At 49.8% G+C, this 15,638-nt stretch overlaps 1 protein-coding gene across 2 annotated transcripts in view; it reads left to right on the top strand.

Moving 5' to 3' along the window:
• The first annotated feature begins 513 nt into the window (after window positions 1-513).
• The window catches only part of Plxna2 (plexin A2), a 190,122-nt gene continuing 174,997 nt past the window's right edge, over window positions 514-15,638 (top strand). The window contains exon 1 of one of the 2 annotated variants that reach the window (XM_005082844.4): window positions 514-646. The gene's annotated coding sequence lies outside the window, so the exon portion shown is untranslated. Of the gene's footprint in view, window positions 647-14,104; window positions 14,120-15,638 lie in introns of those variants that run through there. The other variant, XM_040739013.1, reaches the window with a different exon arrangement.

Here is a 15,638-nt window from a genome sequence, read left to right as displayed (position 1 = left end):
AGGGGGTTAACACGGCCTCTATGATAATGAGCTGCGCGGTAATATAGGAGGCCGGCTGAGGGCGCCGCCACCGGAGCCGAGCCTAGCCGCGCCGCGCGCAGCACTGTCCGCGCAGAGCTGAGCGGGGGCGGCGGGCGCAGCTGCCGGGATCCTTCAGCCGAGGACTAGCGATCAGATCCTGTGGACTCCTGAGCCGCGGAGCAGCGGGGAGCGTACGGGCCCGGTCGCAGACAGAGCTGGCAGCCGTTCCCGGAGGAAATGGGGCCGAGAGGGCCGGGAGCAGAAGGGAAGGAAGCGCGGGATCGCTGATGTCAGAGCAGCCCGGAAAGTCGCGCCGGGGAAACCTGAAGACAGCCGGCTTTGCGCCTCCCCGGAGGGACCCTGCCGGACCTCACGCCCCTTCGCGTCCGGGTCCCTGCACGCAGGCGACCGGGGCGAAGACGCGCGGACCTGATCGAGGGCCACCCCAGGAATACAGGCAGGCGGCCGGCGCGGGCCGTGGATTTTAATGATCTTGGGTTCCATGTGGACCTGGCTGTCCGTCTGACTCGGGTCAGGCAGGGACTGGGCGCGCGCTGCCTTGGGCAGCGGCCAGCCGAGTCGGACGAAGCAGAGACGCAAGGACAGACAGACACCGCCGAGCTGGGTAAGCGAAGCCCTCCGCCCTCTCCCTGAGCGCGCGCCCGCGACGGCTTCTCCGGCGCAGCCTCTCCAGGTCCCCTTGGGGTCCCGGCCCCGGCCCCGGCTCGGCTGTAGCGGCGAGTCTCCGCGCGTGATCCGCCACTTTCGTAGCTGCGGTCTCTTGCTCGGGCTTCCGGGCCATCCACTCCGGAGGCTCCGGTGGTTCCGGCGCTCCATGGCGCGCTTGCAACGCGCACCTGCTGGCTGTCTGCAGCTCTGGGGAGCGGAGCACACGGGCGACGGGGTTGTCCCAGGGTTGGAACCCAGAGAGGGCCTCGGTAGAATTAGCAAGATAGCTTGGAGCGACTGTGGCTGGAGGCCGGTTGGGGGCGTTCACCTGGCGCTGTAGTCCCGGGTGGACGATGGCCTTTCCAGTGGTTCAGTGGACAGGGAATCGAGGAGAAGGCATCATTTGCGCGGGTTCCGGGAAGCCCTGGGAGCGGTTTGGAAGCACTGTGGTTAAATGTTCCTGCCCCCATCCCCCATGGCATAGTGCCCAGCTGGGGCCCGGCCCCCTTGGTTTGAAGTGGGAGTTTGTCCAGAGTCCAAGAGGCTCCTTAAAGCTCATTTCCCCCCGTGAATTTTTTGCCCTCACCCCACGAAGTGATAGGGTCTTAGAAAATTCCAGCTTCTTTCACTCGCAGGTAGTCTTCATAAATGTTCACCTTTATCTAAACGGTCAAGGGACCTCAAAAATGTCCACCTGTTTAACATGACCCTTGCCCTGGGAGGAGCTACCTCTTCCAACAGCTCAGGTAGAGACAAGAGGGAGAGGAAGCTGGGAGAAACTTGGGATACCAGGTCAATCACCACAGTCTGGAAAGGAGAGCTCATAGTTGTTGAGGGCAAGAATGTTCGGTTGTGTAGAGAACCAAGACTAGACAACATAGCTCCCTAGCCACCCACATGCACAACAGATAAAGGTGGGTGGGTTTGGGGATTGGGGCTACCAGATATCTCTGGAGATCAGACATCCTGAGACACATCTATCCTTGCAGTGGATATGCAAGGTCTATACAGTTGGTCTATACAGTTGGCTAAATGGGCTAGACCACGGGCAGGACTGGGCTGGTCACTTTCAACAGAGCTGGAATCACGTTCAGCTCTCTGAGATTCCATACAATAGCAGGCCTGTCATGTCGAGCCTCTTTCCAAATCTTGAAACTTCACTCTTCTCTCTGGGCCAGCTCTGAATGCTGGGGTCTTCGGTGAGCGCCGGTATCCCCAGAAGAGATTAGCCCTGGCTGGAGGAATTCAGCTGTTTCCTAATTGAAATGCACAACTTTTTGTGCAGTCACCCCAGAAAGCTCCCAGAGTTGCTAGCAGCCCTCTATCCTCTGACCTCCAGGCAGGAAGATAGAAGAATTCATTAACTTCTCTTCTCCTCACAGAACATAGTTGGAAGTAATTACCTGTGATCTCTGCTGGGGGGCCTAGAGGTGGAAAATTGAGAGAGGGCAGGGAACCAAGGAAACTCAGTGGAATCTGTCCCATACCCCAGGAGGTTGTTTTCCTGTCTATCTTCTACCTGTCATCAGCTCCCTTAGTGCTAGGCCCCCACCCACTGTCCCACAACTTGCCTCTGCTGCTAGTATTACCTAAAGAACCTGTCTCCTCTTTCTCACCGTTAATCCTCTCCAGAAACCTGTTGATAAAGGGGGGCTATGAAAACTGATTGCCCTCTTCGTTCCCTTACTGTCCTTGGAAAACTGCTTTAGGATAGGGGCAAATAGTCTTGAAAAGCAGCAAAAATGGCATGGCTTTTGACCCACGCACAGGGGAGAGAGACTCTGCTAAAGAGCTGCAAGCCCTGAAGTGATGAGGTCTTAGGTGTTTTCCTCTACCGAGGTACTACAGCCTGGCAAGGAAGTCTCGGCAGCACCCTTTTCGCTAGCAGGGCATAGGGACAGGGGGGACGACCCTCACAGCCTGGATCCAAGCAGGGTTGAAGAGATGCTGACCTTTTTGCCTAAGTCTGAAGGAAGAGCAGACAGTCATAACATCTGACTATTGCTCAAGGCCATGCCATCCCAAGACTGCTGGTCCCTACCAGAGCAGCTCTGAACTCCGTCTCCCCGGCTGGCTCCCGACTGCCAGTGAAGGATTGCCCTCTAACATTCTTGACCAAGACAAGTTGCAGATGTGGTAGATGCTTAAGCCCAGCATCTGTTTTGCAGGAGTTCTGTGCCCAGACTAAGGTTAAGAAGCCCCAAAGAACAGTCTCTGCTAGGCCCCTCTCCCAGGCCTATTACAAATACTCCTGATTATTCAGCTAATCTTTATTTCATGGGCATGTTACAAGGAGACACGGGAGCAGGAGGGGAAGCCAGTGACATGCTTAGATACACAGGACAGCAGCTGGCAGGAGCTTCAAGCTTGCCTGCGCGGGCAATCCCGAAATATCTGTGGTGCTGGAGTCACCACTGCTTGAGAGCTTTATGGTTTCTGTTCCACCTTGCCTTCTATGACAGCCTCTGAAAGATACAGGATTTGGTGTGGGGGGGAGGCAATTCCTGTTTCCAGGCCTCTCTCCCCAGCTGTCTTCCTGCATTGCTACACACAGCTGTCTCTGCACACAGAGAGACTAGGGTACAATATACTTCTGTCCATCATGGCAAATGGAGAGGCCAGGAGCACAGAGCCAACCCCCCCCCCCCAATCCCCACGCAGATCATAAAGAGACGGGAGCATTGTGTTACAGTCTGTTAGCTAGAATAATCCAGGACTGCCCACAGGGAAGCAAGAGAAGCAGGCTCTGAGGTGGTAGATGGAGTTTTCACAGCTCATATGTACAGCACCCCAACACCACCCCTTCCCCCGCATTGCTGCCCCTCCCCCAGGGCTGTCTGTTATCAATTCCTTCTATGTGAGTGTTCTGTTTCTTCCCGTCACATATGCTCAGTTCAAACAATGATGAATGGAACTGATTCCCTTATGGGAAACAGTTTTTTTTTTCCACGTAGTTACAAAGATTTCATGCCTGATTAGAGTAAATGAGGGGTGGGTGTGCCATCCCCTGCCCTTTTTTTTTTTTTGTCATTTCTAAAGGTGAACCCCCATGGAGACAAAAAGAAAGGCAGTTCCTCCCGGGGTCAAACAGCTGGTCCCAAGACTCCTGTGGGGGATGGCTGATCTGAAGGGGCCATTCTCTCCCCTCTACTCAGCCCCTAGACTCTTTTGGGCTCTACTCCCTGGCATCGGGGCACATGGAACGCACCTCTATGCAACTGCACACTGCACACTGCTCAGTCTTGAGTTGGAGAGCAGGAATAGAAGGTGAGAGTATTCTTTGTTGGAGACCAAGGTCCCTATGGAGTTCGAGTATAAGGTGAGAGAAGGGAGGGTGATAAGAATAGAGCTCACAACTGAGCTATTCCAGAAAGTTCCCTGCTGTAGCAGTTGGTTAACCATTAACCTGATTTGGTCTGGCCTCATCCCTCATCTGGATGGCAGGATATCTCTGGGAAACCCTGAGAAACCCAGCAGGTGTTCTCCAGAGGTCTTCTCTTCTCCCAGCAGAATGGTTGTTGGTGCTACCACTCTCCTCTGTCTTCCTACAGCCGCTGGCATAATAATACCAGATCCCCTCAGTCATCCTTTCCTTCTTCAAGCACCCCCCTTTAACTGTCCCTTTGCTCGGGCTTTGAAAGCTGTTCACATGGCAGGGTGCTGTCAGAGACAGAAGGAGCAGGCAAGGGCCGGGAAAACTGATAAGGAGGACTGGACTCACACAGGACTCCAGCCAATTCGGATACAGACAGCTTTGGAAGTACAAATCAACCCATTAGGTCAGAGTTTGCTTGGAAATGGGGTCGCAGGGTATAGAGGAGGAAATTTGGATACAGCCTCTCCTTCCTACCGAAAGCCTGGTTCACGATAGATTTTTGAATGCCTCCGACCTGTGGTCCTGTTTGGGATGTCTGAGGTTAGGCCACCTGACAGGAGGTCTTTCCAAAGCACTTGGCTCATCAGAGCTGCCTTGCTGAAGTCCAGGGAAAAGCAGCAGGGGGTTGGAACATGCAGCTCAAGACATAAGCATGAACGTTACATTCACGTGCGGTGACAGTAGAAGTCAGGGTGTAGACAGGGTCTCAGATTAAACAGAGACAGGAGACTGAGGGAAGATAAAGAAAGAGATTGTGGTGGTAGAGTCAACAGCCCCAGCTGAGAGCCAGCAGCTGAGCCTCCGGTGTAGACTCCTTTGCTCAGCTCAGAGCATGAGGCTCTGGGCTCCAGGAAGGCGAAGTAGCATGTTACCTCCACTAGAGGGAACTCTTGAAAACCACACTTGTCCTGAAACACTGACTTTCATGCCTTTTGGGGGGGGGGGGCTATATTAGAAACTCCCAGGCATCACTACCCTGAGACCACAACTGGAATGGCAGAGGGCAGAACTGGAACTTTTCACCTGTGTTTGGCACAGAGGCACAGAGGCGTGGGTTCAGGATAGAGGAAAAGCCAAGGGGGTGAGGATGGGCCTCATTAAGCAGTGTTTATCAGGCTTGCTGGGGAAGCTAGCCTCATAGGAGAGGTGTGTATAGGTGTAACTATGAGAGACTAGCCCTACAGGACTTGTCTGGGTGCAGGGGGCTGACAGAGGCTTGACCCATACAGTTCATGTCTGGGTGGCCAGGGGAAGGAGGTGTATGCTCAGATCAGCAGGCAATCCAGTCCTGACTGCATCACCAAGAGATTCTTTTCTTTATTTCTCTATTTCTTTTTTTATCAGCAAGTAAAGTTTTGGCCCATCCCCAAGTCCCTGTCACAGGCCTTCTCTTCTTCTCACTCCCTAATGTGGATTTCCAGCCAGTCTCAGCAGTGACAATACTGCTTTGGATGAGACTCTTTCAAAAAGACCTTTCAGGAACTAAACGCATGTCAACGTTGTATCGCTGACTTTATCTTTGTCTTCATACTCTCCCTGGGAGTCTGTCTCTGAATTCTAATTCCCCCTTTCATTTTGGCAGAGGACAATATTGGGAGAGAAAGCGCATAGAGCGCAGAGGCTTCTCTCATCCAGAGATAATAACTGTCCAACGGGGGACGGAGAAACATTGAAGTTTGGGGATGGGCAGGGAGCCAGAGGTCAGTGTCTCTCCAGATCTAATGCCATCCCCTGATATTTAATCTCAGCTTCCCTCTGGCTCAGACTTACCTAGGGTCAAGGGGAGGGAGGGGTGGGAGGACAGAGGAAAGAAAGAAGCAAAATAAGATAAATGTGTTGTATTATGAACGTTTAATCCTGCTTTTCCTTGCCTGAAATTACTTTCAGGATGAGAGGAAAGGCAGTAAGTACAACTTGTCTTTCAGAACAGAGGCGGGGAGGGGCCCTGGGGCACAGACTGAATATATGGTAAATAACTGCCCCCCATGACTCCCAACATGCGAGTACCCATGCATGCACACACACGCGCGCGCACACACACACACACACACACACACACACACACACACACACACACACAGAGTCCTACATCCCTCAGAGGCTCTATGAGCTTGGAGCCTTCTGCCAGACCTGCTTCTGCCCTTCTCCACCCTCCGCAAGGACTCAGACTTAGAGATTTTCTGTTTTGTGTTTAGACAGCCTACCTTTCAGCTTTTGCTTCTCCTTTGGGTGTTAAGAGAACATTACTTGACTCATTGAGCTACTGTTCCTGTCCCTTATGGTGAACCACACAGACAGTGAAAGCAGGAATTGGAATCCATTCGGGTTTAAGTAGATAGAGATCGATCACTTGTGTACTGCCAAGAATGTGGTAACTCACAGCCCAAGGATAGAAGAGCAAAAGCTTCTGTACCTTCAGTGTACCACAACCACAGCATCTGGAGCTGTGGGAGGGAACTGCACAAGCCACAAACCCCCAGGCACCAGTCAGACAGCAGAGTGGGGTTAGCCAGCACTAGGGGTTCTGAGGACGGGAAGGAAGGGTGTCACACTCAGAGCTTGTACCCTGTGTCATTCACTACATGATAGAAAAGTCCAGGGTGCTGTTAAGATGAGCCATCTGACGACTACCTCTTAGTGTCATTGCTACCCTTTACCCGTTTCCCATGGGTTTTAGGCTAGCAGCACCTGCAGTGTTTCCTATTAATCGGTTCCTACGGTACTATTTCCCAGAGCAAAGTTTCCCTGCAGCATTCCTTCCCAATGCCCCAGAGCTGGAGATGTGGACACTCATGTGGTTCACCAGGTAATGTCACCCTTCAGCCCTATTTCAATCTGAGTGTCTAGAATCCTATCTAAAAGGAAGGCCCAGGAAGACCAGCCAAGGGAGATATTAGAAGGATGCAGATGTCAGCTCTCTTGAAGACTCTCATCCTATCAGGAGAAGTAGATCTCTTCCAGAACCTTAGGTAAGAGGACCTTGTACTTGGGTGTCCCAGACCAGGAACACCAGGCCTGGGCTCCAAGAGACATGCGAAGCCCCTGGAGCATCTCTGTGGGTATAAGGATGGGTGTCTTAAAGAGGGGCCTGCTAATTGTGCAGAACCTCTGAGTTCAGGCCTTGGACTGTAGCTGGCACCTTGGCTTCTTAGTGTCAACCCAGTACAGCTACTCTTCTGTGGAGTGAGGACTTGTGTGAGACTCGCTCAGAGTGAAGAAGAGCATTCCAGGAACGTCTCAGGCTGCTCAGAGAGACAACAGGACAACTTTTCTGTAAGCATACCAGGAACTGGACCTCTCTAAGCTGGAGACAGGGTAGGAAATAAGTAGGTTTGGGAAGGGTAGACGGAGAGCCTGCTGGCCTGTGGAGACAGAGGACCAGCCTGCTGGCAAAGTAGCAAGGGGATGTTACAGAGCTTTGAAGTTGTTTCCTGCTTCTGAAAGTGAAAGGCCTCCCCTGAGCTGGGTAAATATTACACTGGCCTCTGACCTCCCACCTTCCCTGACTATCCCCCATCTCTACTTCTCCCTCCTCACTTTTTGTCCCAAGGAATAAAAGTACCTGACGGAGAAGAGCCTAGTCTCTGAACTCCTTGGAAGACCAGTTCTCAATAGAACCCAGATCCCTTCCCCATCTGTAGATCCATCCTGAGTCAGCAGGGCCCCAAGCAGAGTCCCTGCTTCGAGTCTAAGTGCTGGTGTTTCTGAGTGGGTCCATAGACCTAGGATAGGAGGGCAACCCTCAGCCTCAACCTACCTGGAACTCCCTAACTTGTCCCTTCACTGTGAGTGACAGAAACCTACATCACCAGGGCTTTTGTAAGGCAACACCTCCAGTTTTATCCAGAAGAATGAAGGTTCTTATCTTAGTGACCCAGGTTTCCAACTCAAGCTCTTATAGAATAATATAAACCACATGTGTAGCTGGAAAGTCACCAGGAAGATTCGCAGAGAGGGTGTGAAGCCTACTAAGAGCCAGACAGATGGTGGAGAGGAGTGTGGTGTCACACACAGCTCCTGCCACTTCAGAACAAAGGAAGAACAAAGGACTTCCCTTCACACTCCTTGCACCCTTCCTGAGGGTTTCTCACCTGTTGACCTCCTCCATAACTCCATTTGTTCCCTGGTAGCAGGAGGGAAATGAGAGTGTGCCTGACACCCCTCCCTCCTACCTAGCACTGTCTCCCTGTGTTTGTGATAGGTTTGTGTGTGTGTGTGTGTGTGTGTGTGTGTGTGTGTGATGTTCAAGAGCTTTCACTTGCCTGTGTTTCCAGAGAAAGGCAGAGGAAGATGGTGTTAAGGGAGTTAGAAAAAAAAATGATGACTGATGTCAACTGGAAAAAAAGTTATTTTAAAATCTGGAACAGAGTAATACCAGAGACGTTCTCAATTCATTCACCACCACCCCCATTTTCTCTGTATTTATTTGGAATTTTCTGAAAAAGCAAGATCTTATTTAACAAAAATGTGTGTGTGCCCAGAGTATGAAGACCCAGAGGACTCGGTGGGCTCTGGAAAGAGGAAAACCCTTGGGAGCCTTGTCAGTGAGGCCACATTGTTTATGGTTGGCATTCAGATATGAGAGTTAAGATTTGGATTCTGACTTTGCTGTGCGAGGTTTTTGATACCCTCAACTCTTAGGAGTAGAGAAGGACAGTGTCTTTGTGCTAGTCAATTGGCACTGTTCTGAGTCAACCTCCAGAAGAGGAAGGGTAGTTGACTGGCTACAGTTAGGAGGTGACACCCCACACTGAAACAGTGCGCACAGGACAAGCACACTAGGAAAAGCATTGGCAGGTCCAGGAGGGCCGGAGACTTGGGTCTAATCCTTGGCCTTTGCCCATCACTTGCAATGCCATGCAGTACACCTGGGGGACAGCATTACCTGCCTTCTCTTAGACCCCGTACACTGTCCCGTGGCCCAGCTGGGCTAGGGCCTCATTCCTTGTTGGAGTACAGAACATGGGAAAGTGGCACTGGGAAGACATCCCTGCGTGTTTGACACGACTACACAGAGGCCACTTCAGAAGATGGGGACGGGCGTAGCATGACGCCTCGGTTCTCTTTACTAAATATTTTTTAATGGATTAAAATAGACAAATGCGATGTGTAGAAACACTTGGGAAGTGTTTCTGGGTATTTGAAAATAGCTTTAACCTAGGTTCAAATAACAGCTGTGAAGCTTAAGACCAAACTGAAAAGTAGATTGCCCTGTATCACACAGCAAGTCATTATTTACGGCACTCCAGTTGTCCCTGACCACTAGACCTGCCTACTTGATCGCTTCTTTCTCCAGCCTCTTGCTCCCATCCTGCACCCAGAGGCATCCTCGTCACTTCATCACTCTCTCTATTCCTGGGTTTGGTTAGACACGCAGCTCACGATGAGGCAGTATCCTTGGGAGAACTCGCCACGCCTCTTTTCTGCCCATCTGCTGGCCTTTAGCACATATCCACAGCTCCCACTGGCACTGAGCAGTGTGGGGAGAAAGACTCCCCCTCTTCTCAATAGCTCCAACCAGCTTTCCTCCATCCATCTCCAGTCTTGCTATTTGCACAGTCAATGGCTCTGGCAAGGCCAGGCGGCCTTTCCCTCCTGAGAGGCACTGTGGGCACTGTTTGTGTTTCGGTCTCTATAGACTCAGCATTCACAACTTGAAGAGGCTGAGACAATGACCCCAGCAGCTGCCTGCAGACTGCTGGCTGGGAGGCACAGGCCAAGAGCTCTGACTTTCAGGGATCAGACTGCAGAGGAGCAAGAGGCAGGGAGTGTCAGGCCACCAAGGTTTTGCCCTCTGCACCTGTGGGTTTCCCCAGGCAGCTGTGCCTGGCCCTTAGGGATGGAGATGGATGGGGGATAAAATCCAAACGACTGGTTCAGACCTCTGACTTCTGCTACTTACCCCCAACATTATTGTCAGTTGTTCCCCTAGCTATGATGTAAAACCTTGAGGGTAGGGGATTAAGGGAAGTGGAGGTCCCGGCTGATAGTTTGTGCACTAGAAGGGCCAAAACATTGATCTGGAAAGAAATGAAAGCTTCATCAGGGATCTATCCAGATAGGATAAATTTACTTTATTTGCAAGGAGTTTGAGCATGGTGCTGCCTAATTCAGTTTGACTGAACAAATGTTTATAGAATATGTGCCATAGAATAGGTTGAACATGATGAGGTAAGTCACCACTCTGGTTCTTGAAGAGCTCACAGTGTGGTAGGAGAGAGCATGAGCACACATACAATCTTTATAGATACTGCGAGAAGATAGAAGAGAGACACGAATCAGAGCCATCCAACCTAGGAAGAAGCCATCCGTAGAGTACATTATATGATCATTTGGAGAAACCAGGCTACAGTTAAAAGATGACCAGGTCTCCAGTAATGAGTTTTATTTTTAATGGACTAAACAGGTATCATGTGTAGAATATTTGGGAAATGTTCCCGAGCATTTGAAAGGTGAGACAGAAAGGCAAACTAGCTGATTGCTGAGTTGTTCTATCCATTTCTGGCCCTGCAAGCAGGAGTCTCTTGCTTTGATGCTCAGTAAATTAACTGGAGGAAAGACTGTGGAGAAAAACAGGGAAGTTTCAGGTCCAAACAACTGACCCCACAGCTACTGACCATAATTCTCAAGTAAGTAGAGTTGGTTCTCACAACTTTGCCACCATAGCTGGCCTCAGAGCAGGATGCTAGGAAGGCTGGGCTGGGGTTAACCCTGGTTTCCCCTGGAGTCAGAGTTCTACTAATTGTGTTAAAATTAGCACTCTCTCTACATGCAGGGGTAGAGCTGCTGAACTGAGGTTTGGTCAATTCTCAGCTAGCACAGGCTCTTAACTTCTAGTCATTGTCATAAACAAGACTGAAGCAGCTGCTCACTCTAGTCTATTATCAGCTTGGTTGGAGACAGAGAAATTTAAATGACAGTAAGATGCTTAGCAAGAAAAAAAAAGAAAAAAGAAAAAAAAGAAGGAAAGTCAGTGTTCAGTGTTAAAAATAAAGAAAACAAGACAGCTTGTTTCATTGAAATAGAAGAGTTATTAAACAGCCTTGAATTAACCAGTGACCTGCCATGTCTGGGGACTGAAGAGCAGGAGGTGGGGCTGAGAGCTAGCAGAGGTGAAGCGGAGAGAGAGACCCCCCCAGGACAGTAGGCAAGAGCTGGTATAGTTTAGCCTGGCTGCAGAGACTTGGTCTTCAGAAAGGAGCTGGCTGCAGGTTTCCTGCCCACAGGGAAGGCCAGGCTGAGGAAGGGAATTTGACACACCAGTCTCAGAGTGCACACATTAGAGCATCTGGACTCTTTGCGTCCAGCAACACACACTCTTGCAGCTCCTGGGGTTGTCTGTAGGCCTCAGCAACCCCAGCCCTCCTTCTCATCAGATAGAACTGGGCAGGAGCCAAGCGGCATTTGATGGCTGCTCAGAAGCTCTCAGAGGTTTCCAAGAGTTCACCTCACTGGCAGCTTGTAAACCTAATCCTCATTCCCAAAGGATGGTAGCAGGGTATCCCCAACTGTGGACACAACGTTGCCTACCCGGAACTGTAAGGTAACCTCCAGAGGAGATAGTCTCTTCTTATATGTGCCAGTTGCTGGCACTCACTTGGAAGTCCAGGTATCAGGTAAACAGGATGGTACATGTAACTCTGAAAGCCCAGGGTCCAAGTCTTCCTCGCCCATCTAGAACCTTAACCAAAATGGTTATCCTGGACTATCCCCAAGTCTTACTACCTGTGAAGTAGTGATGCTAAGGACATTGGCCCTCACATGGCATGAGAGTGGGGTGGTGTGTCTCCAGGAACAGCAATCGCTTTGCAATGTAGGGTCACTTGGAGATATGGAACAACACATAAGAAGACGGGTCTTCTGAAAGGATTTTCTTACATCTGGGAGAGGGCTGGCTTGCGCTCACGCATGGAGGGCGGGCAGCGGCATCCAAGCACATGTATTGCCTGGGGATAACACACTGGATCTTGAGCCTGTCACTGCAGGGAGGGGGGGTTCTTTGCTCTTTGACCCTGGCACATTCTTTCTCTTCACCCTTGGCTCTCCATCCTTCCAGCTACCTCCTGACTGTTTACTCTTTTCCAGGCTTCTCTCACACCCCATTCATCATCCAGGGCCTGACTCTCCTAGTCCTCACTGGGGAGTTCTTTTTATCCCTTGCAACCCCGAGTCCTCCCATGGCCCTAGAGTTTGATATGTCTGTCTAGAAATGATAAGGCCTCAAAGGCATCCAGAGTAGGCCTGTTCCCTCACTAAGAACTGATGCCGCTGCAGGTAGTGAAGGGTCCTCCAAGCTGGGTACCTGTGTATTTTGGCACAGATGGCATCCTAAAACAGACTTCTGCCAGGAATCCCACCCACCCACCCCCTTTTTCGTCTAATCGTTTTTTACCTAGCTTCCTGTTACCTCCTCTGCTGGGAGTGTGAATGTGAACTTGTCTGTTACCTAAGACAGGCTGCATGACAGCATCTGTTCCGCAAGAGCCAGAGTCTCAAAGGAAGAAATAATGGGGGCTGAAGGTGGGAGGCAGCAGTCTGTTTAATCAGCTTCCTTGAGAAAGGGTTGACTCCTATCCTAAGGCTGGATCTTGGTTAAGGGGGAAAAAAAAAACACTGGGGAAGAGAGGCTAGGGAGATAGGATGAGAGAGAAATTTCTTTTGTGTAATGAGCAAACCCTGTGTGGAAGAGATCAGGGAATGTGAGCTTCTGCCTGGTGGGCTGTCTTCTCAGCACCTCCTTCCTCTGCCTCTTTTCCATGTTGACTCATTCAAATGCCATGATGATGTGAGAGGGTGCCCCGGCGTGGTACAAGCAGAAGACTGTTGGCGGGGCAGAAAGGGTGGGGCCTGCGACACTGATTCAGCCCAAGAGGGTCTCCAAATCAAGCTGCTAGGTGATAACCTCTCACCCAGTCTGGAACATGGCATCTTGATCTTTGAGAAGCCACCCGCTGACCTTTGAGCAGTCACTGATGCTGATGGGATGGTGACAGTGTTTTTTCAAAAATAGAAACAATAATGACTCAGAGCAGTAAAGTTTACAAAACACTTCATATCCTTGTCTCCTTGATTATCACCACAACCCCTCTTAGGTATCTTTTTTACAGAGAGGAAAGTAAAATTCTCTTCCTGCAAAGGTTCAATAACATGTGCGAGGTAACTGAGCTAGAGAAAGTAAGATTTAAGCACGTCTGTCCCAAAGATCATGTATTTTCTCTGCAGAAAGTACCACAGTGAGTTGCTGTAACTTCCTCACAGACGCATTTTGTTCTGAACCTTCCTAGAGGACCTTCCCTTAACTATTCTGTTCTTGATCACTTTGTGTGATCAGCTTGCCATATGAATTTTTTAATCAATATATGCTTCTTGAATTGTTCTATGGTCTATAACACTAGAGTTTTTTGTTGTTGTTGTTGCTGTTGTATTTTGGGTATTTTTTGTTGTTGTTGGGCTCCTTTTTTTTTTTTGGCTGTTTGTTTTGTTTTGTTTTTTCTTTTCTTTTTCTTTTTTTTTTTTTTGAGACAGGGTTTCTCTATGTAGCTTTGGAGGCTGTCCTATAACACACTCTATAGCCCAGGCTGGCCTCGTACTCACAGAGATCCTCCTGTCTCCACCTCCCTAGTGCTGGGATTAAAGGCATGCACCACCACTGTCTGGCTAGAGTTGTTTGTTTGCTTGTTTTTGTTTTATTTTTGCCAAGACTTTCTGCACAAATTGGTATGGTCCCTTTTTTCTCCTTTTCTCCCTTTTCTCCACTTAACCAGTGATTCTCATCCATATGTTCAAGGTGATCAACAGCTAGATTCCTTTCTAAACTGTTCACCTACTTCTCCATGATCTCCAAGTGATCAGTTATGACAAACCTTTGAACCAAGCATGACAGATAGATCAAACTATTTCTCTAGGAAGACTATCAGGGGTAATGTCAGCTGGGAAAAACTGAACAAGTGTTCATTTCCTTCTCTGCGCTGTTCAGGATCACACTGAGTGCATCTCTGAGTGAAAGACACCGTGGTTGTCCCTGTTGCACAGCACAATCCAGCCAAGTACCAGGTATGGGTTCTGCCCTCAAAGAATGTCTATCCTAGTGGGAAGAAAGGATGTTGTCACATACAGAGGAGTCGGTTCTGCACTTTGGTGGGTATAAGTGGGTGCTGAAACCAGAATTTCCCACTGCCTTCAGATGAGTGGAAGGGCCGTGAAAGGTGGATAGTGTTTGGAGAAATGACTCGAAATGTGGAGAGAGGTTTTAGAAGAGAGCTCCATATAGGGGAAACTAAGCCAATGGTGATAGGGATGCTGTTGGGAGTGAAATCACTCTCAGAGAGGTAGGCAGTAAAGACTGGAGGAAAAAAAAAAGAGTAGCCAGCAGGAGGGGTAGGAACCTGGGTATCCAGGAGTTGGAGCCGTTCTGGGCAGCAATGGGAAACTGTGCCAGGTGTTTCCAAAGTGAGCCCCTCACTTTTCCCATATGCCTGGCAGCATGGCCAAGGGCTCTGGGAGACAGGATCCCTTGTAGGATGTGTGAGCCTGGGGCTTAGCTGCAGGTGGCTTTCAATAGTGTCTGCCACAGAGGAAGGGCTGAGTGGTAACGATGTGACTGTTAGACAAATACCATCCTGGGGAAGGCAGTGCTGGATTTCTAGGTGTTGAGGCTACTCTTTTGGACTTTGGGGGAGCCCTAGCTTCTGGATGTGGACACCCTGAACCAGCAGTGATGACAGCCACTGTCCCTAACACAAAGACAGGGGCATTATGGATGGAACGAGCTCCTTTTCCCTGGAACTCATCAGGCCTGAAGCCACCGAGGGCAGAAAGAATGGTCTATGAGAAGAAGCAGAGAGTGCCTCAGCTGGACCTCTCTGGCAGGAAGCGGGGTGGGTGGCAAAGTAGCAACATTATCCTCTTAGAAGAAAGTGCTGGGGCAAACTTTGAGGTCATATCCATGGGTCTTCTAGTCAGCAGAGAATGGGGTGGAGTATGGAGTGATAGCCAGGTGTGCTCTCTGGCGTTTTCTTTCCTGACCTTTTGTTTCTCTCTCCTCCTGCTGGTGTGGACTGAAATTATGTCATTCAAAAGCGAAAACATTATGTTTAATGGCAGCATAATATACTATTATGTAGAATAACTACAATTTGTTTCATCGCTCAAGTGGGAGATTTTTAACCCTGTTTTCCTGCCCCATTTCATTCTTGCAAGAGATGCAGGCTTTTCCTATACAATAAGGAGTGGCAGTAAGAAAACTCTCTCACTAACCACCAAAGCATATGGGGTTGCTCTGAATGGTGACTGCCTGTTTCCAAGTCTTTCACCAGACAGTACTCCAGACTCTTCTCATAGCTGAGGTTAGCCCCACTCCAGTTCTGCCTGCTTACTATAATAAATGACCACTTAGGGTAAGCTTAAAGGGGACTGTGTAGTCTCAGATAAAATACTTTACAAAGTTTTACTTAATGTTCTAGTGAGTTTTCCCAGACTTGTGATAAGGGGTTTGGCTGAAAAGTACATTTTAGAGATTTAGTCTACTTGGAATACTGGTGGAAATGCATCGTCCATGTGAAGCTCTGTCTCC

This window comes from Mesocricetus auratus, unplaced genomic scaffold, assembly GCF_017639785.1.
Source record: "Mesocricetus auratus isolate SY011 unplaced genomic scaffold, BCM_Maur_2.0 Super-Scaffold_100676, whole genome shotgun sequence".
Lineage (NCBI taxonomy): Eukaryota > Metazoa > Chordata > Mammalia > Rodentia > Cricetidae > Mesocricetus > Mesocricetus auratus.
Note: the sequence above shows the minus strand (reverse complement) of the source record. Positions and strands in the feature narration are given on the sequence as shown.